Source organism: Lissotriton helveticus, chromosome 2_2, assembly GCF_964261635.1.
Source record: "Lissotriton helveticus chromosome 2_2, aLisHel1.1, whole genome shotgun sequence".
NCBI classification, from domain to species: Eukaryota; Metazoa; Chordata; class Amphibia; order Caudata; family Salamandridae; genus Lissotriton; species Lissotriton helveticus.
The window spans coordinates 469,815,054-469,826,418 of record NC_136060.1 but is presented as its reverse complement, the minus strand read 5'-3'; the positions used below and the strand labels follow the sequence as shown (position 1 = coordinate 469,826,418).

Sequence of the window (11,365 nt, the reverse complement as noted above, 5' to 3'; positions counted from 1 at the left end):
GAATATGGATAATTGGAGGTAAGTAAACAATTTAATAAATAAAATGAATTTCGTAGCGCGCCCTGCATCGCAAAATGCCCCACCGGAACTCCCTCCAGGGGCCGCGGTTGCTGGCAACACGTGCCTTCCTTGTCTCCTTTTTTATTTATTTTTATTCTTGGGGGTGCCCGATACCACTTGGGCACCCTGCATGCCTCCATTCGTTGGGGGCAGTGTGAGGAGCCCTCTTTCGGCGGCGCCATCAAGCTCCCTGCTTGATCAGCATCTACATTCACTGTCCCTGCAGCTCTTCACTCCTGCTTGCTCCTACGGGCAAGGAGTTTTCCTTCGTGGGGGGCGCTCGCCTCCTGTCAGACATGGGTAGAGGGAGGAATGGGGCAGGGCCGGCCTTAGGCACGTGCAAGCTGTGCACCAGCACAGGGCCGCCAAACCCCAGGGGCCGCCACGCCAATATATATCCTTAATATAATAATCCTCTGAGGATGGATACATATTTGCGTGGCGGCCCCAGTGGCAGGGATTTGGCGGCCTCCGGCTCTGTTCCACTTCCAAACACCCTAACCCACTTCCTGAGCTCTGGGGGCTCCACCCCGCCCAGACCCCCTCTTCCAGAGCCTCCTACCTACGCTCCCTGCCCAGGGCTGCCATAAGCCTAGAGCCTCCCCTGAGGGGGGGACAGGCCTGGCACAGTTGGAGGCAGTGCGAGAGTGCTCCCCCTGCAGCATCCAGTGTCAGGGCCCAACGATGGGGCCATGGACCCCTCCTCCCCTTTGTGGTGGGATGTGGCGACACTCCTCTGCCACCACGGCTTGCGGCAGGGACCAGGAGATGGGGTCCTGGGCCCTTTAGTTCTTCTCTGGGGGGTGCACCGGTGCACCCCCAATTCCTTGGTGGCCGGCGGACCAGAGATGGGGTTCCGCACCCATGTATCCATAAACCAGCCCGAGGGTTGAGATCCTCGTGCCTCCAGAGCTCTCGGGAGGGCGTCCCACACATGCCCTTTCCCAGGATTTACCATAGAAGAATGCTCCTCGCGTTGACCCCCGGGCCCTCTCCCACCTTGGGGGTTCTTGGCTTTGGGCAACAGCAATCCATACGCACTGTGTACTCTATGGAGGGACAAGGGTCAGCTCCTTCTCCGATAGATATCTTGGGCCCCCTCAGGCCGTTTGCGTGATCTTTTGCTCATTTTGCTCCGGGTGGTGAGCCCTAGGCACCCAGAACCTTTTCCTTAGGCCTCCTGGCCTCTAAGGTGGCACACTTTGCAGGGAGTTGGTTCTACTGTCTCCCTGCACCAACCTTTTCACCTTTCCTTGTCATCTGGAGCTTCCTTCCTCCTGGGAGCAGAAGTCCAGTTGTTCCCTTAACTGTCCCTTATGGGTGTAACGAGACGAGCTTCCCTGGTCCTGGAGAGAGGTCCACTGGTGCCTGGGTCCAACACTCTTCATAAAAACCTCTCACCCAATACCTATGCAATGCCTGTATACCTTTTAACCCTTTCGCTGCTGTACTGATGCATGTATACATCATGTAAGGGTGTCCACAGGATGCTCTTGTGATGGACCTATATGTCAATAAGGCAATGGAGCACCCTGTGGAAATTTGTAAATAAAAATTGTCCCCCAATACAGGAAAAAGCTCCTTGTCATAGCCCTGGCAAGTTCCAGAATGAGGCAGACTGGTGGCCACCACATTAATATGCATGTGACATTACTAGTGGCATCCCACACATATTGGATGGGCCCTTTAATGAATTCCTTAGCCACTCCTAGGTCCAACCAAGGATGAGGGGGTGGGTAGAGATACAGAAGGGGCTAAGGGCAACTATTAATGCCCAAGCTCCTCTTTAGCCATGTCCACCAGCTCAAGCCACTTTCTTCTGTAAGTGGAAGGGCAGGAGGTTGGAGAGAGGGTGAGAGGCGAAGCCCAACTGCTCCCTCCGACCCTTCTGACCCAACCAGCTGAAGAAATTAACCAGGAGTTGGAGATTAGAAGTCTACATGCTAAGGTTGTTGCTAGTGCCTTTCCTACCAATCCGAGTAGTGTCTGACTCCTTTCTAGAGCACAGACACACAGGGCCATATTATCAAGAAAGGGCGATACATTATCGCTGCTTCTATCGGAAGGAAACTGCTGCTAAAGTGGCAATATTGAGCTTGATAATATGCCCATGTGAATTCCCATAGAAGCCCAGGTTAAAACCAGAACCTGGGCTTCTATGGGAATTCACATGGGCATATTATCAAGAGGTGTGGCGCCGCAGCCAGGGCGACTGACACTGGACGCTGGGGGTCTCGGTTCAATCCCCGGCTCTCGCGGCAGGTCAGCTCAGCACCATGTGACTCTGGGCAATAGGTTACTTAATCTTTCCGACGGCCCCCAGCACTGGGACACCCAATTGGTAGCTGTGCGCTTTACAAATACTGGATTTACATTTACATTCCTGTCATAAAAGCGGCGATAATGTATCGCCCTTTCTTGATAATATGGCCCACAGTTCGGTGCTTCAGCCAGGAGGCAGGCGCTGTTTGTATTTTTCTAAACCACAAAAAATCCACACAGTACCGACTCCTTGTTATGGTTTCAGACATTCACACCTGATCCCCAGCAGGGAGCCCGGACACTGTTTGGATTTTTTCTCAGCCTCTGAAAAAACCCAAAGAGCACATAGGTCCTTGCTGGGATGTAGCAATGCATGTCACTGTCCCAGTAAAGCGCCCAGATGCTGTTTGGATTCTTTCTCAGCCTCAAAATAAATCCAAATTACAACTGGCTCCAGTGGATGTTGGAAATATATGGTTGTGGTATGTTTCCATACTGTCCAGGGGTGATACGACTAAAAGACAAGTATTTTCAACCGGCATTTCACTTCCATTTGCTTTCTAAATTTACTAATTCATTTCATTTGGTTCATCGCATGTGGGCACCCTGAATCTATATATGTCTGGTGTCCCCATGCTTAGGAGGCTCAGTGGAACAAAGATAGAGTTCCGGCTTTTGCTCGGATATATTCCTGCTTGGGGAGACTTGAGGGTATTGCAATGTTTTGGAAATAAATGCTAAATATCTGACAAACATCATGTTCAGTGTGGTCTCGCAGCCAGTCAGTCATTTCAAGAAAGATCTATAACCTAGCGCCAGAAAACTGTGTAGATGTTACAAATGTATGGTTGTGCTATGTTTCCATATAGCATAGAGAGGAAAAAGGCGGGTACACTAAATTGTTATTTCGCTTGCAACTCCTTTTCAAATTCCCAAAAGGCAGTCCATTCAGTTTATCACCTGTCGGCACCCTCAATCCAAAGGAATGTATTTATTTATTTTAAAGGTTTTATATAGCGCTGGCTAGACCCGGAGGTATCAGAGCGCTTTACATGAGCATCAGATCATAGTTACAGGTTACATTGTTACAAAGGTTACACAGTTATTAGAGCATGACAACATAGTTACTTGTAAGGTCGAGATAAACAATAAGCACAAATACATAAGGGGAAAAGCAGGCAAGCGGAAAGATTCAGGGGAGGGGGAAAGAGCTGGGGAAGTAGACAGGTAATGAAGGTGGGAAAGAGGAGGGGAGGGTGAAGGACACCGCATGGAAAGAGGAGGGGAAGGGCGATGGGGACACAAACCGGTAGACGAGTCAAAGCAATGTCCAAAGTCCAGTAAGCTGTGATCCCAGGGGAAGTGGTATCCCTTCCCTATCTCTGTTGCGAGAGGCTCCCTTTACACAGTGGACTCTCTCAGAGGGGTCTCTGAGACTCCAAGGCCTACATACTGGATCCTTCCCACAAAAGGGGAGAGGGAGTGCTTTGGCAAGGGGTGCCATACCATACCTCAGCTGTGAGTGGATCCATTGGCTCAGTGGACTCTCTCAGCGGGTACGCTGAGACTCCAGAGTATAAATATTGGATCTTTCCCCAACAAGGGGAGAAGGAGTGCTTAGTCAAAGGGCACAAAGGACAGAGGGCTAGGCAGACTCGCAGGCAAGGTGAGAGATTCAGGGGAGAGGGGATAAGAGCTAGGGAAGTAGACAAAGAGAGGAAGAGTACTGAATGGGAACATATTTAATTAATGATTTATTATATAGCGCTGGCTAGACCCGAAGGAATCAGAGTGCTTTACATAAGGAACACTAATGTTGCAATTTACATCAGTTAAAAGTTACATAAGAATCAAGAAAAGCATTTAAAGAACATAGGGGACAAGGTGAATGGAGCAATAAAGGGTAAGGGGATAGGGTAAAGGGATAGGAGGAAGACAGGACGTAGAGACGAGGGGAAAATCTGCCCAAGGTTTGGCTGGGGTAAGTTCCGCAGGTTCCAAGTCCTGATGTGTAGGCAGGTTAGGGGATAGGATCAAGGTCTGGTCAATGTCCAATTGTTGTCCCAGGGAAGCCATCATTGGGGTCAGGCAGGGGACTGTACAGGTACACTGGTGGCCATCCTAGGGTCAGGCATCTGGCAGTTAAAGTCAATATCCAGGACAGCGGCCGCCAGAGAATAACAAATCCAGCGTGCACACACCATCACATGCACAGACATGCACAAGCACACACAAATGTGAGCACACACTCTCATATGCGCACAGATGCATACACACACGCACATATACAGAAACATCCAAAAACACAAGCACACATAAAATTCCATGCTCTGATACAAAAACACCCAAATACATACACACGCAAACACCATCACATGCACAGACATGCACAAGCACAAACACATGCACTCACACTCTCATACACGCAGACACGCACACACACACAAGCACACATACAGAAACTATCAAAAACACAAGCACACATACAATCACATGCTCCAGAACAAAAATACCCAAGGACGTACACACAAATACATGCACACACACACACCATCACATGCACAGACATGCATAAGCACACACAATTGTGTGCACACACTCTCATACGTGAACAGAGGGCACACACGAACACGCATACAGAAACATCCACACGCACAAGCACACATACAAACTCATGCTCTAACACAAAAACACTCAAGTACATGCACACACCATCACACGCACAGACATAAGCACGGATAGAGAAACATCTGCACGCACAAACACAAGCACACAAACACAAGCTTTAATACAAAACGCCCAAATACGTGTCCACACCATCACACGCGCAGACATGCACAAGCACACACAAATGTGAGCATAGTCTTTCATACATGCACATGCGCACACACTCGTGCGTCCGTCCACAACCCCTCAAACACGCACAGATGCACACATAAAAGCACTCCCATGACACATTTCTGCAGGACTGCCACAGCATTGTTGGCACACAATGGCAGGTTTGGACAGACTAATGAAAGAAGGCTAGTTTAACACGCACTTATAGCAACTGCTGCATCCTCCGCTCCATTATGCAAAGTGGTGTCTTTATGGGCGAGCCGTGTCCACATCTAATATTGTTGGTCCATCATAGCTGTGGGGCACTGCTGCCCAATCACACGCTGACTTTTGTCTGCCTGATGTCTGCTCGACGGGGCCGGTCGCTTTCTCACTATGCTGAGGCCAGCATCTCCAGGGACCCTCGCGGTGTCACTTTACGCGAGACCCTGACGCTGCAAGCCATCTCCCGCCGGCGCCGCTCCCAGTTACTCCACAGTCTCTGCCCGCTTGGGGCGCTTTCCGCTGCCCGTGTAGGAGGTCTCAGCTTGCCCCGCTGTCTTCACCTGGTTCAGGGTGTTCCTATTTTGTGTCCTTGAGGGGGAGTCCCACTTCACCTTCCAGGGGGAAAATAGGGTTTTTCCCCCAGCCCGCGAGCATTTCCAAGTGCTCTGGCTGTCTCTCTAGCCGGCTGTGCACATACTTTAGTCAATTCAGGGGAGCCTCACCTCTGCTCTGGGCCTTGGTCTGCTGTCCGGCTCACTCGGGCAGGTGCATGTCGTATGCCGTGGTACCCCACACTTAGGAACTCTCCAGGAACGAAGTGAGGGGTTATGTTTTAGCGGGCATAAATTCTCAGATGAAAGAAAATCAGGTTTCAGAGAAAATGCTAAAAATCTGATAACAGTCACACCCAGAGTCTTCTACTGGAAAGCCAGTCACAAGCAAGGGCAGTCTGGCTTGCACCAAAAGATTTCCTAGGACATACAGAATTAGAAATCATATGGTTATAATAAATAAAGTCATATGTTTCTAAGTTTGATATGTCATGAAATAAACAGCGCACCATCAACATTTCGAACTCTATGTTAACATTGCAAAATTGATTGTGAAGACTACACTCCCCAGGAAAACCCAAACTTGGGGCTCATTAGGATGGCGGACGGAAACGGGTACCGTCCGCCATGGTCGCGGCAAAATCACTCCCGCGGTTACGATTAAGATATTGATGTCAAAAATCTCCGACCGCGGGGGAGGAGCTACGCTAGCAACCAAGATGGCCGCGTAAGCTCCCGGCTCCGCCGACCTCCGCCAGCAGCTCGAATATCCTGCCTTTAATCCTGGACTCACACCAGATTTCTGTGTTCGTGAAGTTTTTTTGCTTCTAAAGGTGCAATCCCGAGTTTTCTGCCTCAACCGCAGACGAAGATACGCCGTGTTTCTACTCTCGGCCTAACATCGTGTGGAAGCCGGGGCCTCAATTTCTAGCCTATCCGGATCGGAATTGATCAACATCGGCCGTGAGACCTGGACTGAGCCCGGTCTCCCGAAGTGTGCCGTGAATTGTTGATTTTTGGTGATGATCCTGTGCACAGTCTACACCGAGGACACACCAGCGTGCCACACCGGCTGCCGTGGTGGGGGTCTGATGCCCGGAGGCCTTGCTACCCTCTCTGGGTCGACGGGCTGGGGCCCTCGCTAGCGGCGACGGTGTGTTCTGCCAGAAGAGGAGCGCCCACTGTTTGACTTCTGATTTGCGTGGCCTGTTACCCCTGAGTAGCCGGCCTCCGGGGTTCGAGTCCCGCTCTATCGCCTATTGAGAGGGGATGGAGCGGACGGAAGGCACGCCATCGCTTCAGGCCGTCATGGCCGCCATTGGGGCGCTCCATTCGCACACCATCGCTGTGTTCCGGACACTGACTGCAAAAGTGGACGGTATCCTGAGACCGGAGGACGACTCTCCATTAATTTTCCAGCTAGCTGTGGTACCAGCGTTGCACTGCACATCTGAGATCGAGGTCCCCGTGCAGATCCCGGATTTAAAGAGCCTTGGCGGTCCCCAATTACAAACAAGCCAGCCCTTGCTTATCGCCAACATCTCCTGCGCGAATCTGCTGCCGCCTAATATATCTATGGACGGTTTTCTGTGTGGTAACAAGTTCCTCAGTGACTATTGGAGATGTTCGTTGTTCCTGGACACCTTTCCTCGTTCGATGGGTGGACTTTGTGAACTTTTATCCTGTTTTCGATCCTTCTGCACTGACATGAACTTTTATGAACGCTCTGCCTTTTTCATCAAGATGGCGGCTCGAGTGAAAAGGACTCTTATGAAAGACCGTACTGGCCAGGACTGAGCTTGATCGCTTGGATCTGATACAATAACTTTATACAATGCCGGGGTTGTGCCTATAATGTGACGGGAGTCGGGTGGTTATTGACTATACTCCCCCGACTGGTTTGTATATTTTGCTGTATATTGATTTTACTACGTTTCGGGGTGGTCACTACTGGTGGGGGGTATGGGAGACCGGGAGTGTGTTTGCTTTTTCCTCCTCCACTTTCTCTCTTTTTCCCTTCTTTTAGGGTAGTTCTTGGGCGACAGGCACGCTGCTAGTGGGGTTAGGCCGTAGCCATTGCAGGGGTGCAGGGTGGAGGGTTCGGGGAGGGTTTTTTTTATTTTGCCTTTGTTTTGTTCTATGGCCCCTTTTGTCTTTCCTTTTTCCTTTTCACGGGAGGTGGGCTGTTTCTTCTCCACGGATCCTTTATTGTCCGGGTGTCTACTCTGGCTCCAATTATCCTGTATCATTGAGGACAGGGTCACGCGGGTGGGATTGTTTTTTGATCGCCTAATAGACTGTTTATTTCTCTTTCTCTTATGTGCGTAATCGCGATAGGCCATGTGTTCCTTACGATGGTTATTTGTATGTATAGTTCCCCCGCCTGTCCCTGATCTGCATTTTACTGTTTGACACCTGCTATCTGTAATGCCTACTCTTGTCTTACTGTTAAAATAAAAAATATATAAAAAAAAGTAAAAAATCTCCGACCGCGTCGGACGGATCACATCAAACACCGTCCGCGGCGGACGGAACAAGCCTAACACCGTCCGCGGCGGACGGAACCAAAAGAACACCCACCGCTGCGGACGGACATGACCGTGGGAACAGGCCCCACCCTCCGCTATACCCGCGGAGGATCCGTCCGCGCGATTAGGATAATGCCGCCATTCCAACAGAACTCACCGCCGTCCTCCACCGCCGCGGAAACAATACCTCTGAAAACGGACCATGACTGCGGAAGGACCACACAAACACCATCCCTGCCGTCAAACCGATTACAAAATGGCAGACGGAAGTAAATAGAAAATACATTAAACAGAACACCCAACCACCTGAAACACCCACCCCCAGCAACTACACGCCCCAATGACACCCCCCCAGCTCTGAAAAAATGCACCTAAATCACCACACCCAAAGAACACCTGATTGTCAACAACCATTGGGACACCACCACCACACAGAGTATAAAATGAATCCCTCCCACTACCACAGTCCTTTGCATCACAGCATAGCTGCAAGCAAGAGCCACATTACAACGAACAGCAGACACACACAACCTGCTCACAAACACACACACCACACAAACCAACACAACACCATCCCTACACACCACACACCTGCACATCCCACCCCACCACACCAACACCTTGCACATCACACACCATGGCACCTAAGAAAAATCCAAAATTCACTGACACTGAGTTGAAGGTCATGGTGGATGAAATCATTCGTGTCGAACCACAGCTCTTCGGCAACCTAGTCCAGCAGACAACCTTGGCAACCAAAAACCACATGTGGGACAGGATAGTGATCAGAGTGAATGCGTCAGGGACCGTGCCACGCACCAAACACGACATCCAGAGTCGGTGGCACGACCTCAAGGCAAGGGTGAAAGGCATCAGGGCGAAGAACCACCTGCGGGCACACCACACTGGCGGCGGCACTCCCCCAGAGCCCTTACCATTTGCTGAATGGGCGGAGAAGGTGCTGGACATACTGCACCCTGATAGTCTGGAAGGAATCGAGGAGGGAGAAGAGGCTGGTAAGTATAAACAAATGTTTACAACAGTATTAAGTGATATGCACTCCTATTTTTATCAATTTAGCTTAAATGTCAACTAATTATATCTGGTGCTGACCCATATCTTGACTGGCCCCTAGTCAAGTTAGTAAAAATGAAAAAAATCCACAGAAACCTGTGTTATGGGGAGCACTATTCACTCGTTCACAATAACGTGATTTGTTTTTTCTTATTTTTCATCCATATATTCAATCCAACATAAACATCATACATTTAACAAACTTATAATTCATCAAAGTTCAAACTTAATGTATCCACAGTCTTATTAATCAGACTGAAAACCTTAACAAACAGGAAAGTAAATGCTCATCAAACGGTGATCGTATTTGCTTTCTTCAAAGTTGATTTTATTCTTCTTTTTCATCAATAAATGCGACAATCTGAGTTCATCAAACAACTCTCCATAATTCAACAAATGATGACATATCCCAATGCATTTCGGTATGCACCTTCGTCAGGGGAATGCACTATAAGTAACAAAAAATTCTATCATGTATATATCCGATAAATACAATATTTACAATCACAAGTACAACAGTTTCATTATTTGGTGAATCGAACAGCAACCAGAAGATCTCCTAGTGTAATCCATGCATCTAATGTGTGATTAAAAATCATGCTCACAAAAGTTCACCTGCCACCTTATAAACCAAACCGAAAACGAGGTGAACAGCCCAGTGCTACCACCACCTCCTACTTACTACATTCCAAAAATAACCTAGTCTTAACAATGCAAGTCAACAAATGTTCTAAAGTACTGGCGGTGCCGTGTCTAAGCACTCTTACCTTCATTCAAACAATAAAGCAAAAAAGTCGACCACGGTCAAAGTCCGTGCTATTCTTTTTCTAGAAAACAAAGCGATGCTCTTAGTACACTAAATCTATTGCCTCATGACTTGCTTTTACATTACAAATAAAACCGGTACTTACTCGGTCTTCAAGACCCCAATTTGTAAATCTTTGTGGCGCTGTTTCAATCAAGTCGTGCCCTTAATCTGTAACACATTAACGGAGAAGACTCCTTAGTATTTAAATGGTTTGTGTTACCATGTTTCGTGATGCTTAATCTATATAGCGTCATCTTACCTCTATATATTAAATCAAACACTCCACATTACTCCGAGGTTCTCTCTTTCTGTCGCTTTCTCGCTAGGTCGAGCCCTGTTCAAAACGCCAGTATATGGCGTCTGACGTCATGTTGCTAAGGAAATCGAAAACGGACTACCGGCTTACATGTCCTCATCCAAAATGGCACCCGTTTATTTACTAATCACGAAAATACGAGTAGACTAATCCCATTCCATGTTATTGGAAATGAGACTGGGCTCGTAATTCCAATAGACAAAATAAAACTAATAAAGCTAATAATAACAAAATAATAAAATAATAAAACAATAACAATAATAGTGTATGAGTCAATACACGTATCAAAAATTGTGAGATTTTATGAGCATGAATGTCAATAACACCTAAATGTAATATAAAAAACATTAAAATACAGATACCAAGCATGTATTTTACAGCATAATGTTACAGGAAACAAATCATCTCAATCTTGTCATTGAGTCCATAGGGTGTCAGCGTCCTAAGGGACTTTATCCAGTATGTTTCTCTTTGTGCCAACAATCTAGTTGTGTCAACATGTGGTTTTTCCACCAATCTTTCTAGTACAGTGAATTTCAATTGAGGTATCGTATGTCCCCTCTCATGGATGAAAAATAAGAAAAAACAAATCACGTTATTGTGAACGAGTGAATAGTGCTCCCCATAACACAGGTTTCTGTGGATTTTTTTTATTTAAGTACAAACAAATGACCACGATCACACTGCCATGGTCTGCCATGCACAACTGACAACACACATCTCCCGGGCCCCAATCCATGCATGTGGACCACACAGTCACCCAAATGTGAAGTCCTGGCCACTAAATGCACCCACCATGACCAAACACAAATGTTGCCTCCTACGTTCCCAGGCTTGCATGCTGTGAAAGCAGCCAGTACCACAACTCCCAACAGGCCCCCATGTCCACAGGGAGGGTGGCGGTGGGTGGGGGGGGAGTGCGAGCGGTGTGTGGGGTGTGTGA

The 11,365-nt window shown here is 48.2% G+C and overlaps 1 protein-coding gene across 1 annotated transcript in view; it reads left to right on the top strand.

The window, feature by feature from the left end:
• Positions 1-3,548: 3,548 nt before the first annotated feature.
• Positions 3,549-11,365, top strand: part of LOC144821543 (uncharacterized) — a 1,076,254-nt gene continuing 1,068,437 nt past the window's right edge. Inside the window, exon 1 of the mRNA XM_078678715.1 lies at positions 3,549-3,687. The gene's annotated coding sequence lies outside the window, so the exon portion shown is untranslated. The remainder of the gene's footprint in view (positions 3,688-11,365) is intronic.